This window comes from Sebastes umbrosus, chromosome 12, assembly GCF_015220745.1.
Source record: "Sebastes umbrosus isolate fSebUmb1 chromosome 12, fSebUmb1.pri, whole genome shotgun sequence".
In the NCBI taxonomy this organism is placed as follows: Eukaryota; Metazoa; Chordata; class Actinopteri; order Perciformes; family Sebastidae; genus Sebastes; species Sebastes umbrosus.
Genome location: NC_051280.1, coordinates 20287785 through 20307988, shown reverse-complemented (window position 1 = coordinate 20307988; position 20204 = coordinate 20287785). Strand labels below are relative to the sequence as shown.

At 43.1% G+C, this 20204-nt stretch overlaps 4 long non-coding RNA genes across 4 annotated transcripts; 2 read left to right on the top strand and 2 right to left on the bottom strand.

The window, feature by feature from the left end:
* Positions 1 to 7900: 7900 nt before the first annotated feature.
* LOC119499081 lies at positions 7901 to 9705 on the bottom strand. Its single transcript, XR_005209248.1, has 2 exons — positions 9573 to 9705; positions 7901 to 9000 (listed from the first exon to the last, which is right to left on the bottom strand). It is a non-coding gene; the product is annotated as an uncharacterized LOC119499081 (long non-coding RNA).
* On the top strand, positions 8877 to 19769 carry LOC119499080. Its single transcript, XR_005209247.1, has 3 exons — positions 8877 to 9014; positions 15688 to 15726; positions 18254 to 19769. It is a non-coding gene; the product is annotated as an uncharacterized LOC119499080 (long non-coding RNA).
* LOC119499079 lies at positions 9052 to 10124 on the top strand. The gene is made up of 2 exons (XR_005209246.1): positions 9052 to 9486; positions 9620 to 10124. It is a non-coding gene; the product is annotated as an uncharacterized LOC119499079 (long non-coding RNA).
* LOC119499082 lies at positions 13708 to 17141 on the bottom strand. The gene is made up of 2 exons (XR_005209249.1): positions 17026 to 17141; positions 13708 to 14456 (listed from the first exon to the last, which is right to left on the bottom strand). It is a non-coding gene; the product is annotated as an uncharacterized LOC119499082 (long non-coding RNA).
* Positions 19770 to 20204: the final 435 nt, after the last annotated feature.

Here is a 20204-nt window from a genome sequence, read left to right as displayed (position 1 = left end):
TGTTTAAGTTAAGAAAAGGGTGCAAAGAAAATACTTATTTTTCAAAAAATGAAAAAATCAGACCCTTCCCCACCCGGGTAATTTTCGTACAGTCCCTAACTAGCTGTGATATACACATACAATTTCATATAAACACTCGCACACCACATATGCCCCGCTGTACCCCCCCCTAACACATACACACATGCAAGCAGATGCACACATAATCTGCCCCTAACATGAAAGCACTCGCGCAAAAAAAACAACACACACATTCACACGGCCTCAGGATCATCCTCAGTTGGTTACATAACGGACTGCCAAACGTCCATCTTTATTGAGGTCAGTTCTTTTAACGAGAAACACGCACTCCCAGCAGCTGTGTTAGTCAGCCTGGCGGTAAATTTGCCTTCACCTTGAGGCAAACACATATAGTAAGAGGCTCTGTCAGTTCGGCAAAATCATGACTTTGGACAGCAATGGAGTTTTGAGCAAATGCATTCTGACCTTTTTAGTTGAAATATTAAGTTTTTTCAACACAAACACATGCAACTTCACGTGGTTTATTACCATAAACTAAAAATGCACAGATGTGTGTGTCTGCGTGTTTGTGTGTGTGGTTTCTGGCCGTGGGAGAGAGCCCCGAGGGAGACACAGAGGGGTCACATATAAGAGGCTTTAGGGCAGACAAGTGAAAAGGAGGCCCTTTCTTGGACAGAGACTACGGATTAGGATGAAAGACGTATGAGTGGGGGGATGCTCTCTCTTTTTTATCTGTCTCACACGCTTGCTGCATCCCACATTCTGCGTGATATCTATTCAAAACGTGGGCAAGAAATAAAGAAGAAGATACAAAGACGGACACAGTGGAAGATGCAGAAAGGGGGATACAAAGCCATATAGATAAGATAGTGAGATATAGGCGCAGAGCAAAATTGGAATTGAGACCTTGACAGATCGATAGCCCCTTTAGAATTCAGTGTGTGAGAGGCCGAGAGAGGCCATGAAACGCGCTGCTCTTTTTCCCAGCCACTTGATTCGTCACACATGCTAAGAGAATTTAACACACTCGCTTCTGGCAGGCAAATATATGCTCCACACACATGTACATGTGAAGACACACACAGATACAAGGCAATGCACTCATTCAATCGAGCGTCCACGCCCACGGTTTGGCCCCTATTGAACCGCTGAATGAAACACCTGCACACACAGCCACGACGGCAGAGAAGTTTAGCATTTTCCTGCATTCTCTGCAATTTAGTTGAGAAAATACAAAGCCTGATGTAGCTTTAAAGTTGCACGCCACAGTGCATTTTTGTTCCGATTATGTTCTATATGGATGGTTGCAGCTTTAGGTACCCTACATACATTGAGGCAAACTCAGTCCATGCGTGTGCTGTGTATCAAAGTAAAAATAACCCCGGCTATCACACACTGAGGCTAGTTTATGTTGTTGACAAAGCGGGCCAACAGATCTGAGCTAATGTGACAGTTAACTAGCATTAATTCAGGAGCAAAGGTAAATGAAGCGGGCCCGCGGACACGACAGGGGAGTGCGGTGGGGATGGGAAGACGTGTGTACTGTACCACACTGGACCATGCTTGGGTGAGCATGTAGGCCATGCCAACAACAATGCATAATACAGCCTCTGGTGATGGGGGGATGGATACGCACACACACACACACACACAACACCCCCAACTCACACACACATAAACGTACACTCGCACAAACGCGCACACAAGCTCACACGCATGCACAGACATTGACGGTGATGGGGCATGGAGCAGTTTATGCTCATATCAAGAGAAAGTCTTTGATCAGTGTGACAGGAAGGGCACTCGCCCTAAAGGAATTAGCTAACTCTTGCCTTGCAAAAGCACATCCACAATAAATCAGGCATGTTTGCGTTTGCAATAGAGGAGAGGGAACGTCTGATATTTAACTTCATTAATATGCTAAATGTATGAATATGATTTGTTCCGGTTCAACGTCCAGAGTAACATGTCCAAGAGTGGCATGATAACCGTAAAGAGAAGAATGTGCAGAAATTCAGGTTGTGTGTATAATCCTCTCGGTTTAATAGGTTGTTAAGCCGCACAAGCAATTTACATACGGCTCTTAAATATGCACAACCACCAGTTTTTATTTCTCCAGTAAAAATATTAAAATGACTCAGTGTTTCTGACATGAGGACTGTGTAACGGATTTAACATTTTGTTTATTTCTGCCTTTGGAGTTTGAACAGGATGCAACTGCATTAAATGTTTAGTGGCACCTGGAAGTTGCTCAACATCTTTCCTGATGTCTTAATTTCACATTCTGCCTTATGGGGGCATTATGTTAAATATTTACTTATAATACTGCAAAAATGCAAAATCTTACCAAGTATATTTGTCTATTTACTAGTCAAAATATCTCATAACACTTAATATAAGACACAATCAACTATTTCAGTGAGATAGGGGGACTTGTTTTAGACAATGTATCTTGAATATCTTGTTAAGTGAAAAATGTACTTTAGAGCATTAGCTACAGACTTATTATGACACAAGATAATTTCCCCAGCTAATTTCAAGATCTCTTTTTATTTTGAAAGACACAAATAGTACATCTTATTTCAAGAAATCCAAGCGCATTTCACTTATTCCATTGGCAGATATTTCTGACTCATTTTGGCAAAAACAACTTTATTGTTTTTTTACTTATTTTTGGAGTGTCATTTTTTCCATTGGACATTTTTGAAAATACGTTTATTTGCTTTCTTACTCAGAGTTAGATGAAAAGATTGATACAACTCTCATAAAGACTGGAAACAGGGGAAAACTGCTAGCCTGGATCTGTAGTCCGAGACATAACCTCCCGAAAAACCACAACCAGTCATTTTTACACTTTTAGCTCAAGATATAACGTATTAATTAGTGAACTTTAGAGGTGCTGGTAGTTTTTTTTGTTACCTTTGGACAGAGTCAGGCTAGCTATTTCCCTCTGTTAATCAATGGACTGAGGATAGAGTGGTATAATTGTAAAGCCTTTAAAGGTACAATGTGAAGGATCTGGTGGCATCTAGCAGAAAGGTTGCAGATTGCAACCAACTGAAACCTCTCCCGTGTGCAAAACATGTAGGAGAACTACGGTGGCTGACATGAAAATGTGAATGGCCGTACCTAGAACCAGTGTTTGGTTTGTCCGTTCTGGGCTACTGTAGTTGGTTGCCGGCTCTGTAGAGAGGACTCGCTCACTATGTAGATATAAACGGCTCATTCTAAGGTAACGAAAACACAATGATTCTTATTTTCAGGTGAGTATACACTAAAGAAAACATACTTATTAATATTATATTCCATCTCTTTTTCTTCATTTGACTTGTTAAGTTTAAATTGGATCACATTTTGGTCAGTGAGAAGGGTTGCTAAAGGTTTTTAAAGTCACCCCGTTCGTAGATTTGTAAAGACGAGGGGTTAAGAAGTGAAAGAACAAGAGCATCGAGCAGAAGAGGAGAGGCGAGGAGAGGAATTAAAACCAGCATTGTATCAGAAATTAACCGAACTAAAAGAATAAATGGACCCAATCTGGCTGCACTTGCCGTTAGAATAGCTGCCCGTCCAAAAGCCTGTGCCCAATCCCCCATGTCACTTTTGTCCGTCTCCAAACCCTGCGGATGCTCCGCTTGTACAGCAGATGCACACAACCAAAGGATGTGAGGCATGAAAGCAATGGGAAATTCATTACATATTCCTACCCCCCTCCGCTCACCATAATCACCACAATTAGCAGACATCTGCAGTGACTCCAAAGCTGGGAGTGTATTCAGGCAATCAGAGCAGCTTCAGCGACAGCACTGACTGCAGCCCCCTCTGTGATGGGCCTCATCCTGAAGGGAAGCATTCCATTAGAAACTCAGTGATTAATTGAGACGGAGAATTTGCTCCTGGCACCGAGCAAGAATGAAACCCGACAGGAGGCATCCATGATGGCAGAGTTGTACGCGGGGTTGGCGGAGGTGGTCCGGGGTTGCCGGGGACCGCGCCATACTGTTGATGATGGTAGATAAGGCGCTCACACTGTGGGTTGGCAATTAGCTGTGTGAGAACGGTTACCAGACAACAGCTATATGAAGATTTTCTGACCCATCAAGTAAACAAAACCTGTGTGTGTCTAATGATAATCCAGTTTTTATAGCTACTTACATTTGGAGGCAAAGAAAAAAAAAGCGATTGGTGGTGATCACTATCGTTAACATCCCTTGTTCTCCGTCAGAAAACACTTGATATCTTTATTCCCTAATTACCCAAAGCACTACAGCCCTGTATGGTGGGCATGTGTGCACATTACTTTAGCTTGTAGATAAATGTATCTCATATTTTAGGTATATCTGCTGAAACTTTATTTTGATTTGTTTATTCGCTTTCTTGCTGGGAGTTAGATGAGTAGATTGTTAATGTGATTCTACAGCCAGCAGCCGGTTAGCTTAACATAGCATGAAGGCTGCAAGCAGGGTGGCTAGCTCTGTCCAAATGTAGCAAAGTTTTACCACCAGTCTTTGTGCTAAGCAAAGCTAACTGACTTCTGGTTTTGGCTTCATATTTACCATACAAACCTAAGAATCGTATCAATCTTCTGATCTAAGTCTCAGCAAGAGAGGGAATAAATTATAGCCTGTATATAAGAAGTGGACGTAGTCAACGTGATATCATCCATTAGTTTGTGGACTGCCGTTCTGAAGCCTCGAGTTTGTCATTTTGGCCGTCGCCATCTTGGTTTTTTGCAACCAGAAGTGACACGAGAGGGTGGAGCCAAGTGCAACCGAACGCTGAATAAGACATTTTTAGGCGACCAAAATGTAAAAACTAACTTTCATGACTGAAAATGCACCGTGAAAGGGTTAAAGTTGGACACATGGACAACTCCCAGACCGGACAACGCCGTGGTAGCGACCTGTCAATCACAAGGTAGCCACGCCCTAAAGCATACCCTGCTTTATGGTCTATTTGACTCTAAATGGGATCATAACTTACAAAATGAATGCTTCTCAAGTGAGAAGTAGGGTCATGTTCTCATAGACTTCTATACAATCAGACTTCTTTTTGCAACCAGTGGAGTAGCCCCCGGCTGGTTATTGGAAAGAATGCAAGTTTATAGCACTTCATCATTGGCTTCACTTTTCAGACCCTGGAGGTAGCCCCTTGGAACAAACATTTTCCCTACAATGTCAAAATATTCCTTTAAAATGTCTGACTGGATAATTGTCAGAAATGTTGAGTGGCCTAGCTGCTGTACAGTATGTGCTCCATCTGTAGCGGATGACAGCATGTTAGACAGCTCATTACTGAAGCAGTTGGAGATGTCACTCTCACTAGGCACAGTATGGGACCGCCATGGTTTTAAGCCTCAGCTTAATACGTTGTCATGGTAATCAACAGTAGCACATCGGACACTTTCCATTTGTGTCGAGTCCAGGGCTGACTTGTGTCTGGATCACACATATATACTGTATATGGACATAAGAGTAAATACGCACATCAGTCTAGCTTACACTGACAAGGCTGCCTTATGCAAGAAATATCAACGTTTTTTTTAGCTAAGCAGACAGTCATATTTACAGATTGACGAAAACACATTTTGGAGTTTCTTAGATTGATTTTGAGAAGATTTGACAATTGGCAGCAAATAACAAGATGGTGGTAGCCTACTCTTGACTATTTTCTCATATGAACTTTGCCCTTTCACACATGCAGTGTTGTGCATGAACACGTGTTCAACGAACTTGCTCATGTTTTAGGTGAACGGTGAACTGAACGTATCTGTTTGCAAGTATTGAACTTGAACGTGAGGTGTTTTTACGACAGGCGGCATGCTGGTGTGGTTAGTGCAATCAAAGGAAGCGAGACATCAACTATTGTCTATTCCCTCCCAGCCTCCAAAGTCTCAAAAGTCAACTTGACAAGCGAGTGTTTAGCAGTAGCGAGCGCGTATAGGGTTGTACTTGCATTGCAGAGTAGAAATGCTCCCTCAGGATAAGGATGCTTTTAGTGCAGGCGAGGGGTAGAGCATGCAGAAGACAGGACATGACGCAAAAACGGCGCAGTCACGTAGCCTGTTCGTAAGTTGGTCGTAAACAACAGAGTCTCTTGCCGTTCCTTTAATTTGTCTGACAATTTCGGAGTCGGCCCTTAACGACAGAAGTCCCTGAAACTCGTTGTCTCTCCAGTTAGACATTTTCGGCGCTGTCTTTGTGTAAATGACCCCTCTTCTTCAACCTCAGATGTTTGTATTCTCCCGGTTTTCCATCAGTCGCATGGAAACGTCATCAACACGCCCACTCGCTCGCTGTGAATTCTCTGGACAATGACCGGCTCTATTCACACATGGGCTCAGTCAGATACATCCGATTGATAAGTTCAGGGTTGGAGTGCATGTGTGGAAGGGACTTTATTGCTCCAAAGATATCATCACTGGGAGCGAGTGAAATGGCAATAAAAGCGGGAAAACTCAAACATGATGCGGTGCACTTTATTCTTGTATGACTTTTGTGGTAAAACTCTTGAAATGTTTATCTGCGACATGCTAAAATATCATGTTTACAGCAGCACAAGTAGAGAGGAGTCACAAAGCTGACTCAGTAATGTCACTTACACAGCAAGATCTAAAGTTTGCTAACATTAGCCAACAAAAGCTTCTAGTGTACTGAATTAAGGAAGGGTGAGGAATGAATTCAATGTTTCATTTTAAAGAAAAATAATAGGCCTGTGTTATTTAATCTTTCAACAGTTACATAGTCTTGCTTCGGTTGTTAGAGGTAGTTAGGTTATAGATCAGTTATAAGCCGCAATGAGAACAACTTTTGTATTGCCAGGTTGTGAAAATTCCCTTTGACTTGTGTTTATCCTTTCTTCTTGGTAATAATTATAACTGTTAGTAATCCATTAATAAATGCTTGTGGTTATTCACTTTCTAATAGTCCATGTCTGGAGTTTTAACGTAAAGGGTCATGATTTTTCCTGAATTTCTATAAGGTTTTATGAGTGATGAGTGGTTAATAAATGAACCGTCATATTCAAGGAGGTAAGTGACCCATTGAAGAATAAAGTAGTTCTTCTTATTGATAGCTTATAACTGAAATAAAAGTTACAACTTATAGATCTGTTATAAAGGTTGCCTTATCAGAAAGTGGTGCCAAAATCTTTAAGCCCACAGACACCCTTCAGCTAAAATGAAAATATGAATTTCATCGAATATGGAATTATAAGGTTTTCACATGATAGCAGTCACACACATAAACTCCCACACGGTTAGATTTGTGAAAGAGCTGTGATTGAAGCTGCAGCTAAATTAAGAGGAAAGAGAGATTAGAAGCTTAAAGGAAATCAAGCCAAGGCTGTTGCTCCCGTTTGGATGTTTGAAATTAGACTGAATACTGAGTAAATCTAGGTGCTATACTTCTGAGAGCATCTTTCCCACCAGTTATGCAAATTAGCCTTCAGATCCACACAATAATCAGATGATGTGCCTCTTTGTTGAGATTTGAGCGTGCTATTTTATCGGTTTAAGCGGAGACAAGAGCCGAAGAGAGCTAATTTGTGGCGGACGGCCTCTTGACTGTCGTAAAATTGTAGAGTCACAATGAAATGGGTGTGACCCTCCACTTGGTGCTTCCTTCCTTCCAGTCCAAAGGGTCTGGGCCTAATAAAGGCCTGTGTGGTGCGGCACAGACAGACCGCCTCTCTTGCTGTGTGGAGAAATGTGTTCAATCACCATGGCTACTGGTCAGAGAAGAGCCCCCGCTGTGGTTATTAGGATTTCTCTGTCTGCTCACACACCGGCTCAGTATGCAGGTTAACAGCTCACACAGACTGTATTATGGATGTGCATCTGTGTGTGTGTGTGTGTGCAAGAGGCCTGCAGGTCAAGGGTGATTTAGCATTTGTAATTATCCCTCCACAGAAGGAGTGGTGGCGGGTTTTTTTTTTTTATTCGAATAATCATCTCGATGAAGGAAAACGCCTTAAAACGGACTCGCCCCGGACTCCCACAACAGTAGCACTGATGTGAGAGTGGGAACATGAGAAAGCTTTGAGCAGTATTGATTCAGCTGAGTACTCTCGGAGAGCGAGTACCAGAGGATCTGAAGAGAGAATTATCCATGCACCATTTCCTCCCCTACTCCTGTGTGGAAAAATTCTGCAGTTCCAGCTGTCTCGTAGCCTACATACAGCAGAAACACACACACACACACACACACACACACACTCACTCTTACACAGACACATAGAGAAAGTCACACGCACACACACGCACTTTCTTGAGGTTTGATGCTGCAAAATAATGGTTGTTTGATTTATTTATAGTTGTTCCCTTCCATCTGGTGAGTCCAGCATATTTAATTTTTAATCTTAAAATAGGACAAACGTAGAAAAAAAAAGGTGTAAATCTCCTCTTTTTTTCCCCTATATGATATTGCCATTATGGGGTTATTATTACAGCCTATATCAAGCACTCTGAGGTCATTATAAACACTAGCAGACACTCTCTGGTTAACATGAGTGTTCCTGTTAGTCCAGGAGGAGATTATTGGAAGCCATAAACTGTGGTGGATAAGTCCACCAATGAAATGTGAATTTTCTGAGACAGGGCATTGTCTGCATATGCCGCTTTGCCCTCGAGTATCCTCCTCTTCCACTCCCTCCACCCGGTTCCTCCTGAATAATACACGACACCCCCACCCACCTCCTCCAATCCGTCCAATGACAGACGCGCATTTTTATCAAGCTATCTCCTCTGAGCCAATCCCAATCCTCCCGGTGATCCCAGTACACCGGATGCCCTTCCTCCTCCTCCTCCTTCTCCTCCTCCTCCTGCCTCTCAAACAGACGTAATGTGTGGATCAGAGAGAGGAGGCGCTCAGTCAGTCGGTCGGTGGAGAGTTGTTGGTCATCGACGGAAGTGATGAGAGTGAAAAATACGCGCTGCTGTGGCACACTTGGAAGACATCAGTCGACAGGACGCGTGAATCCCTGCTGGAAAAAATGTTGTAAGTATGCCATCATGTAAAATGCGTAAATCTAAAAAAAAAAAAAAATAGGAATGCATTCTAGAATCAGAATTCCAGAATCAGAATTAGAATCAGGATTCTGATTCTGGAATGCTTTGTTTTGTTAAATCCAAACTGATGCTGTAGTTAGAAAGGAAATTATGTATCTTTCATATAAAAGAAAAATGATGCTGATTACGCACATGGATGTTTTAAACTGTGATCATGATGTGATGCGTCTGCGCTCTACTATAATGAGGCGTCTCCAAAAAAATGAGCGCATGTGAAAGAAACATGCCAAGCGGATAGAAAAGGAAAAGCCTTTTCATTTCATTTCATAATACATCCCGTGTGACTCGAGGAAAAAAAACGTGATCCCCGACTGGTCTCTGTGTGCGCTTCAACTTTTCTGCACCGATAGTACACAGTGTACAGATCCAAAACTAAACGCGCTGCTCGTGGGAAAGTTTGGGTATGTTTGAACAGCCAGTGCAGAACCAGAGGAATCCCTATAGTGGGAGCCTCCCAAACAATATAACTTTGATTCATTTCACTCACCAGACAAGGGCCTGAACACTGATAAATGGTGGCTATTATTTTTCCAGCTGAACAATGCGCACCGGCTTTTGTGCGGACCATCTGTCATTGTATCGACATTACAAGCGGCTCCTCCTGCCTCCAAAAGAATCCAAACGAGACACCTGAAGAGCAGAAAGCAGACAGCGATCATTCCCAGCCGCCACCTTGTCTCTCACCGAGCCGAGCCGTGACGCATGTCTGTGCGTAACGTATATAGCCACAAAATGAATAGGCTGCTGGTGCAATTATAATATTTCGTGCAGCAGTGCTACAATAATGCATGCATGACTGTTTTTTGTTTTCCAAAAAAAATGCAAGACAGGAATTTGGGGATAGTGCAAGAAAGCAGACCACAAGCGTGGCTGCTTTTACGCATCCTGAATTCTCGGAAACTGTCTGTGCGCATCCGACTTCCTCCCGGAATTTGGGCCTCCAGCACATGGCAAAAAAAAAAAAACAGCCAGACTGCCATTTTCAGGGTGGGCACTCTGAGAGGATGCACTGACCAAATAAACACACTTCATCACGTTACATACTCTTATTTGGGTCTAATGTGCCACTCACAGCTTGGACTCTCCAGGTAATTTAAAGCAGGAGACTTTAGATGCTGCTGTGCCAAGCACTAATATGCCTTAAGGTTAATGAGGCAGCCTCCATAAATTCTTCTGCCATTTGGATATAGTAGGTCTAGACGCTTAGTGCAGCACTACATTTTTACTGGCTATGGATTGTACACAGCGCCGTTAATGAAAAATGCATGGCTTTTTATTGTGAAAAACAAATGCTGATAATTTGTACTTAAATTTCTTGTTCATAATCCAGCGTGAAAAAAAGAATCTGTTAATAAAGAATGCACAATGGATCAGATAGGTGCTCATGTGCTGTGATGGCCTCACTTCCGTCCCTCTCAGGGCTGAGTTACATGTAATTCACTTTGTCCCTGGTGAAGAGAAAAAGCAGCATCCTGCTCCCTCACAGCGAAGAGCAGCGAATGTCCCGGTGCATATCTCTCTTGTAGGGCTTTAATTCAGTTTGGAGTTGCTCTCAGAGAGTCATCAGGGTGATTGGAGCAAAGCCACTGTCTTCCTGCCGCTGTTATGCGGGCGGGCGGAGTGGTGGTTGGATGTTGGCTTATTTTATCTCCTGTTGGAACTATGATCATCATCGCTGTGCATCTCATTATGACACGTGATGAGCTTCATCAGCTGCAACCTGAAATTGTGTCGAGATGCAACCTGCCATCAACCTGCAGATCGCTGTTCCTCCACATCATCTCCTTCTCGAAAATTCAAATTGACAACATAATGTTTTAATAATTGTATTTGTTAGTCAGTGGAAGCATCAGGGAGTCCCATCTCGCTTCTTCCACCATCACATGACTCCCAGCAGACACTCAAATCTTTCCCTGCTGCCATCAAACATTGGACACAAATGAGGAGGAAAAAAATATGCTCCCCCCCCCCTTTCAATCATTAAAATACAATAATGCAAACTTGTTAATTCATTATTTCTGAGTCATCTGGAAGACATAAAAAGCACAGATGCCCAGTGGATAATGAACTATATTTAGAGTTAGGTAAAGCCTGCCTGTGTTATTTCCTTTCTTTCTATGGCTCTTATAGCAGCTGTTTGATCATATACACTTTGCTTTGTACTCATGCATTACAGGTAAATGAAGTCAAGGGGTGAGTGATTTCATAGCAGCAGGAACCTGTGTGTCCACATGTGTGTGTGTTTGTGCTTTTCTTGAGAAAGCAAAGGTTAGGTGGTGGAGACCCCTGACCCCTGCCTCAGGCATCTCGACAGACTGCCTATCTAGTTGAGTGGATGACCTCTGACCTCTCGTCTAGCCAAAGGCTCAGGTCTGCTCGGGTCAGGCCAGGTGGCTTTCAAGAAGTCTATTGGCACATTCAGGAGCACATGACATTTGAACTCTTTCCACTTCAGGACCAAACGCGTTCTTTTGGTTCATTAAGAAACTCTTACGGCTTGTGTGTGACTGTGTGTAGATGCAGGTAATGTTGTAGACTAGAACACACACATACACACACAGAAACCTGTTGAAACCTGTTAAACTCAGAACATCTGCTCTCTGAACTAATTTGATTTTAGCCATAAAGTCAGACACCTATGTCCAAACAGTTGGATGCTTCAGGAGCTCCTTTTATCCAGAAGCTCGCACTGAAATGTTTCCTATTCCAGTGAGTTGTCAAAGACAGATTCAGACTTCACTCTCAGCTCATTTATGAGACGTTACAGCTGTTGTGTGGCCACTTTAATCATGCAGTATGGTAGACGTAAGACAAAAACACTGCATTAGTCCCGATCCTGTCACAGCTGAGAGAAACAAGCCTGTCTCAATTCTGTCACAACACGCTCTCTATTGTATCGCCGTGCGAGAAAACTCCCCATGGACATTTTGGAATCTTTCCCATTGTTCCTAAAGGAACGGGGGCTTTCATATGGAAGTGGGGAACGCCAGGAAATGACAGGCATTCTTTGTGGACTATTTGAAAATAAACTTGTGGGACCTCGCTTCCCTCTCGACAGCTAAGCAAAAAACTAGAAATAAGAAGAGAGGATTATGCTCTTAAAAATCCCTCCTTTACTTTCTCATGTTTCCTGCTGCAATTTGTCCCGAAAGTATATTTTGGTATTCAGCGTATTGGAGACGTGCCATCAGAGTTTCAGCTAAAGAGCTTTTGTCAGGGGCTTTTCACTCTTTTCTCTACAGTTTCTTGAATGGGTGCTTTCTTATTTTTCCTCCTTATTTTGTCCTTATTTTGCCTTATCTGTCTCCCTGGCTTTAAACACAACCCCGCTGCTTGAGCTCTGCTTTATGAGGTGTGACAGTGAGGTCTGGTTGCCGAGGCAGTCCGTGTGGACTGGAACGTAAAGCCTTACATTCAGCCGGCTGCGGTTGGGTTTTGGGGAGGACTTAAACTCACTTCACCCCTATACAGTGCCTCGTGTACAGGAACTTCCTTCATTCTGCTGAGCTGGCATGAACGTGCAGAATTGGGAAGGAGGGAAAAAAAGCGTTCGACCCGCTTTCCTTAACCTCCTTAATTGCACACATACAGTTGCTACCTTTTAATAAGGAAGATAGAAAAGTAAAAACAGGTGGTCATGATTTAAGCTTCTTATTCATACATAACATTTTTTTTCTTCAGTGTCAACATCTTTTTGAAGTGTAGTTTGGTACCAGGTGTTCATAGTTCAACTTCCACCTCCTTCCTTTTCAGATTTAATAACAGGTTTTATTTAACAGGCTCTTTTTTTCTTAGTCGGTCAGTCTCGTTGTACCTCAGATTAACACTCACACCTCCTCTCTTTTCTGTCCCTCTTCCTCCTCCTCCTCCTCTTGTTGTTTTTCCCACCAGGCCGGTGGTAGTTCCCAGGTATTTGACCAGCATAGCGTGGCCGGGAGGCTGCTTGTTCTGTCCTCTGTGAGACAAAGGCAGCGTGCCTCCAGGAGAGGGATGAAAGGAAACGGGGCTGTGCAGCCACTCCTTTTTACAATGGGAACCCTCCTTAGTGAGGTTGTAGAGCAAATAACCACCTTCTCTCTTCCTTTTTTAACAAGCACTAAGATTGAGAGTGTGTCTCTATCTTTTTGTAGTAGGAAGAGAAGTGTTTACGTATAGATGTGTGTGTGTGTGTGTGTGTGTGTGTGTGTGTGTGTGCGTGCGTGCGTGCGTGCATGCAAAGAGGAATTGGGGTATCCTTTATGTCTACCAGTTTTAGGCTTTCTCTTCCTTCCACCTGCTTAGTTTGAGGCGACAGATGGTGCTTCTGTTGTTGAAGATGTTTCCCGTATTAAGGTTTGTTTTTTGCTGTGGTTTAAACTGTATAGAGAGAGTTGAAAGTTGAGGGACAGAAGCATAAAAGAAAGCAGTTTAAGGATATAAATGATTCTGGAGCATTTTAGTTTCATCAGCTAGGCCAAAAGTAATTATTTTTAGACACGCCGTTTAGGATTTTCTTTCAATAGTAATCAAACCCTTGTGTAATAGTACTACAGTTTAGAATACTTGAGGAGTAATTACTTGATAACTTTACTATTGGATAGTTTAACTCATGCACCATGTGTTATTGCATGCAATTCCCCCCCCCCCCCGAAAAAATCTTAAAGACTCTAATCTTTTGTGCTGAAAATTTGTCAAGGACAAGTATAAAGTACCACAAGATGATAATATTGAAATGAAAGTGCTAGTACTTAAAAAATCTAATTCATGTGTGCTACTTGAGTAAAAGTATTTTGTTACTTTCCATTGTATTATTATTATTCAATTACATATTTGTATGATAGTTGTTAATATTTTTCCACATTATTGCGTGTTTACGGATGAGTTGAATTGTACACATGCTAGTCTAGTGTTATCATCTTCTCGGGTGGTGGTCAGGGGGAGGGAGCGGAAGCCGCGGGAGTCTTTTATGGCTCCTGCTCCACAGACAACCTGTTCTCAGGCACCTCTCTTCTGGCTCTTTTTTATGACATCATAAATTCCTCCATTTCCTCTGACCAGCCCTAGGTGGATATAAAGGACATACCTGGCCAGTAATTGTCTGTCTGGCCCTCTCATCTGTCCGTCTCCTTCTACTGCTGGGGACTTCCTCCAGAGCCAGACTCTCAGACTGCCTGAAGATACTCACATCTCTTAGATCTGGACCAATAAAAACTGTTTATTTGAGCGATAGGGCAAAGAAGAAGGTTTTTTTTTCTTAAACGCCTTTTACTGCATCTTTGTTGGTCGTTTAGGTCGGCGAGGAGAGTCAGCCCGGCACCCACGTTAGTGGCCTCTCTGCACGCATGTGCACTTCAGACCGACAACAACAGCCCACTCTTAGACCTGTTGATACCTTTTGTTTGTTGAAGTCTGAGGATGAGGAGGAGAAAAGAAAGGATTAGGGGAAGAAATGGGAGGGATTTTTTTTTTTTGGGTGGTGGGGGGACCCTCAGGAACATTCAGCGTTCACATTCATCTGATACACTGCTGGGGCTCCTCGGGGAGGCTGGAACAATACACGCACCAGCACGACAACATTCCTAGGGGTTAAAAAGGTCAAGGGTCGCCCAACGACCCCACCCTGCCAATCAGTCCCAAGGCACTAACTCTGTGCGTTTTGTTTTTGCTTTATGTCCTCGCACTTGTTGAACAGACTCTGCGCCTTGTGTTACGAAGTGCCCTTTGCTCTCTAATAGACTAGATTGGCACGGAGCACTTTCACTGTTTCATGATGTTCTTGAGTCAGGTATCGACAGTTTAAATGTACAAATCCTGCTACACAAGAGAAGAAAATACATTTGCTAGAAGCTGCGCAGACCTTCAATTTAAGTTAGATTCTTTGGCCAAGTTTGCTTGACAATATACTTTTTTAGAATAAAGCCTGCAGCCTTTATGTCACATATAATATCCCAGCCAGATGTTTGGCAAGCCCAGATCTATATATGCTTGAAAAAGAACCACCACAAAGCAGCCAAACTGCAATTATACATAGTTTGAATAGATTTAAATGGCCACTTTAAATATAATGAACTCACCAGGGTCAGATATTAGAGGGCACTGTAGGTCCTTTAAGTCATTGCATGTTTTTCCTCTCTTTTGAAAAAAATCCTAGTTCAGTTTTTTTTTTCTTAAACATAACAGCACACTTCAAATAAAGTCTGAAGGCTGCCATTAAAGTGGAGCATATGCATGTGTAGGCATGGAGTGGCGTGCGAGGCCCCTACAGGCAGATTTCGGGTCTGTTAGTCATTACGGGTGAATGTACAGTACACACTGGAGTGGACACGCAGCTACATTAAAGTCTCGCCCACGGCCACATCGGACCACCCCAGAGACACACCGCTGGCACTTCCTTCACCCGCTTCCATCGCTCAGCCTTGAGGGAGGGTGGGGAGGGGGGGGCGTTTTGGGGATTTCCGGAGGATGCACTGGACATTAATTGTCTGCTGATTAGGAAACTTTCTAGTGAAAATAATTGTGAATTTATATAATAGATTCCCAGAAAAGCTTTTATCCATGTTTCTGTACACATTTCTGTGCCTCTAACTGTCTTGTGTTTATGTGCTTTTGTCTTTTATGTGTAGGTTTTCTGCTTGAGACTCCATGAAGATCATCTCCATCAGGTATGCTGCACATCCTCATTAAAACAGCTTCATAAAATTTCTCTATTACTGAATATCCTCCATGTGTCACATTCCTTTGTCCTCTGTCTTAGTGGAGAGACATCACAGAACTATAAAGCTCCCCCATTTTTTTTTTTTTTTTTTTTACCCCGCACACTAAATCGGCTTACAGTGAAGGAAGGAGACATCGCTCTCTATTAGTCCGCAGTTAGAAATGAAAGCCTATCTGGCTGCAGCTGTGGAGGAGCTCCGAAAGATGGGGGACGTTTATTGTCGGGAACAAATAGAGGCCTTTTAATTTTGTCTAGCAGCTGACGCCTCTCCCCACCCACTCCTCCAAAAACCGCTTTTGTCGGTAATGTAGAGTGGCAAGAGCGAGAAGTTTGCAGGAAAAAAGATAAAAGTGCTTGATGAGTTTGTTGGCGATAGGCTCGGAGAGAGAGGAAAAGGCCCGGCTGTTAGCCATATGATGTAATTATCTGCCATTTCAAAAGATTATCTCGCTCCATCAATATAGTGTTTAAATGTGTGTGTGTGTGTGTGTGTGTGATTTGATCTCTGGTCTGTACCCCCGATGTAATGTTGAGACTCTGTGGCCTGCAGCTTGGCCCCCCATTTAAGCTGGGTTAGCTATGATCTGCCCCCCTCTAACCCCGATCCCTCCCCCCTCTGTTATCCCTCCCGCCCTCAGACACACACACACATATAGACTGAGTCTCTCAACACAAAAGAAATATTCAGCTGTAGAGCGGGGGTCCCTCAGAGGGCGCGACATTGAACTGGGGGGGGATTAAGAAGAAATGGCTGGCTGACACTGGGGTTGCCATGGCAAAGCCCCCCCTTTTCCTCATCTCCTGCCTCGACCCCTCCGCCTATTTTTTCGTTTTAGGTCTCATTGTGGGGTGAGGTGTGTGTGTGACTGATAGAGCAGGGAAGATGTAAGACGGCTTATGAATTTAGTCTCTTATCTGAGCTGCTCCACCCCGAGAGAGAGAGAGAGAGAGAGAGAGACTTCTAGTTCTCGCTGCAGTTCAGACACCACAAAAAAGGGTCTAAAAAATAGTTTATAGTGTTTTCTTATTTACTAAGTGGCTGTTCATTTTCTACTACATCATAGGACATTATATGACTGCATATTTCTTTTACGATGATCACCCAAATTACGTTTCTACATATTCATAAAGGAAAGCATGCCGTGAAAGAATGCAGAGGCGATAATTCAAAGAGCGGGACAAAAACCAAACTGTCTATTTTATGACCTTCTGAATTATAGTCGCCATAATGTGATGCATTACTCACTGGTTGTAACCGGTGTGTGTGATCACGCTAGCCTGACGTCTGCCTCCCTCAGCAGAGTAATGGATGCAGGTCTGGCCGGCCCAATGACATCAGCACACTAAGCCGATGAAACGGTGCGATGAATGACCATAGATCAGCGTTTAGCATCCTGACGTCAGCCCCCCGGTCTGCGCAGGAGCGCGGTGACAGTGTCGGTAGTTGTTCCCCAGCTATATGCCCTGCTCCTGACAATGGGAGCTCTCAGCCTGTGGTCGGGGCGATGGCTGGGGTCTGAAAGGCTTGGCTGCACAGTGGGACATCGCAGCATTGTTCTCCGGACTAGATGTCCATAAGAACCGTGGCAGGCTCCGAGATATTTCTCTTATATTGTTCTGAGCAATGTCAAACCAGAAAGGGAGAGGGGTTTAATACAAAAGTAAAACATTTATTTTATATATTTTTGGTGAAACTTATCTGATTAAAGGGTCAGTTCACTCAAATTACAAAAAAAAAAAAAATTCAGTTAATCCTATAGTGCTCTATGCAAATAGTTTTGGTTTTATTTGTCCATTTGACCACCCCAAAACAATGAAGGTGGAATTTAGTCTGTGTAGCTCATTGCATTGAAGAATTATGTTTAAAGTCAGTATAAAAAACTGTATTTTGGACTATTTAGAGTAGCTGGGACTTTGTTTCTTTTGCTGTTCCATTCAACTCTATTATATTGGGTAGAGCTGCAACGATTTATCGATTAATCACCAACTATTTTGATAATTGATGAATCGGTTTGAGTAATTTTTTAAGGAAAAAAAGCACAAATGTTCTGATTCCAGCTTCTTAGATGTGAATATTTTCTGGTTTCTTTTCTCCTCTATGACAGTAAACTGAATATCTTTGAGTTGTGGACAAAACAAGACATTTGAGGACGTCATCTTGGGCTTTGGGAAACATTTTTCACAACATTTTCTGACATTTTATAGACAGAACAACTAATCGATTAATCAAGAAAATAATCGACAATGTTAATAATCGTTAGTTGCAGCCCTAATATTCGGTCAACAGCAGAAATCTCAGAGACAGATACCTGAAAACCTGCACAAAGGAAACCAAAATGAGCCAAAAGCAAATAAGAGAGCAAATGGAGAACAATGTGTTTCTGCAATTTAAAGTGAACTGACCCTTTACAGCTAAAATACTAAATACTGTGCGAATATTAGTGCTAACAACTTCCTCTTCATCTGTGTTTCAGATTCTGTTATGGCCAATTTGTGAAGTGAAGGTGAAAGAAGTTCCTCCTATTAATGAGGTGATGGTGACGCAATAAAGCAGTTAATGTTCCAGCTTAAACACACACCATGATAACATGTATAACATAACCAGAAGCATGTTTTGCCCCGTGGACAGACAGTGGACTCATTCTGCCGCTGTCCTGCGTCATTACGTCCCTCTGCTGTGCGACCTGACCTCTGGGGTTTGACTGACGTCCTCGGCTCTGTCCCTGTCCCCTCTCTGTATCCCTCCCCTCCTCCTCTACGCCCTGCCTCGTCTTGTCAGCTCGGCTCACGCTCACAGTCCTGCTTGCCTCGGCGAACATTCAACGCTGTCGGTGAGTTTTGGTATGGATCACATAAAAACCATCGACCGTTGACTGTGCCCCGAGGCTTTGCTCTGACGACGACGGCCGGAATGAGCACAAAAAAAATGAACAAAAGGGCAAGTGGGCGCATGCAGAATCTAGAAACGAAGACACGCACACACATGCACAAAAGTGACACTCTGTTTCCACTGTACCCAAAGACCAAAGGTCACAATCAACATTCATTGCTGTCGCTGGGTTGGACTGTGTAGAAAAGCTCACTGAACAATGAGTGCAACTGTGGCCCAGATCTGCCTGACTCGCGTCTCAGCCAATCAGCCGACCGGATGTGAAACACTCTGATTTCTTTATTTATATTCTACTTGTTTTTCACTTCTATTTTCTTCCTCCCTCCCCGGCGCTGCATAGTCTTCAGGGGAAGAGAGAGAGAGAGAGAGAGGGAGACACAAATAGACTTCTGGCGGCTCTTGCTTGTCCTCATCCTCCTCTCCTCTCCTCTAATTGGTGGTTATGTGTGCAGCAAGGGGGAAGGAAGCGGAGTGAATGTGTAATCATTTGGAGTCTCTTCTCCTTTAGATGTTTCATCCCTCTCTTTTTTGTTTGTCTAATTATACACCGGGCTCGGTTAACTCTGTGTTAGCTGCGCCGGCGAGAACGAGCGGGTGACAAAGAGAGGGAGGACGAGGGGGCAGCAAAAGAGGTGGAGAGATTATAGCACCGGTAAAATTATCTAGTTTTCCCACTATATTTATTCTAATATTCTTCCTGGTGTTGCTGCAAAAGCGTTGGGATATAAAGCAATTTGCAAATGCAGAGAGAAGATTGTTTTTCACCTCTCTGATTGAGGACGTCTCATTATCTGTGTTTGAGCTTCATGAGAGACTGTCTGGTTTCCTGCCTGCCTCTGTGTGTGTGTCTGTGTGTGCACGTATGCCATGATAGAAGACCTGTCTGCTGATCTCAGAGTGCAATATGTTATTTTCTTTCTATACCAAACAGCCCGCTCCCTCATGGGAAAACACAAGTCTATAACCTTGTCTTCCTTCAGACAGTCTGGGACCGGCCATGCATCTCTTGTATCATGTAGTGTAAACACACAGTTGATATATATATTTATGTAGGAATGTGTTTCATTCATTCATTCAATAAAGCTAAACCAGAATCCATGCATTAGTGTCTGATGTGATTATTTACGGCGTGTATTCCACATATAACTCCCATTCAGTGATGTTCCAACTCCAAGATGCACTCCCTCTGTCATTTAGCAACCCATGTCCATGTCCCTCTCTCTCTCTCTCCCCCAGTCTCTCTGTATTATTCATAGAAAAGCACTCTGCACAGTGGTGCAGAACAGTGGAGGTGATGTAATAGTGGCTGCGAGCGTGGCTCCGGACTGTCATTTGGGATGGATTCATGCGACAGGAGAAAACGCTCATTTGTGCGTTTGTTCGGCTTTTGTTGGTGTTGCCAACAGCTTTGCCAACAGCTGATGGCCAATGATGAAGCACATCCGTGATAAAAGTGTAATTTGTTAGCAGATTAAATCACACTTCAAAGACCTGAAGCCCGCTCATAATGTGCAAATATTTTAAGAGAAGGGTGC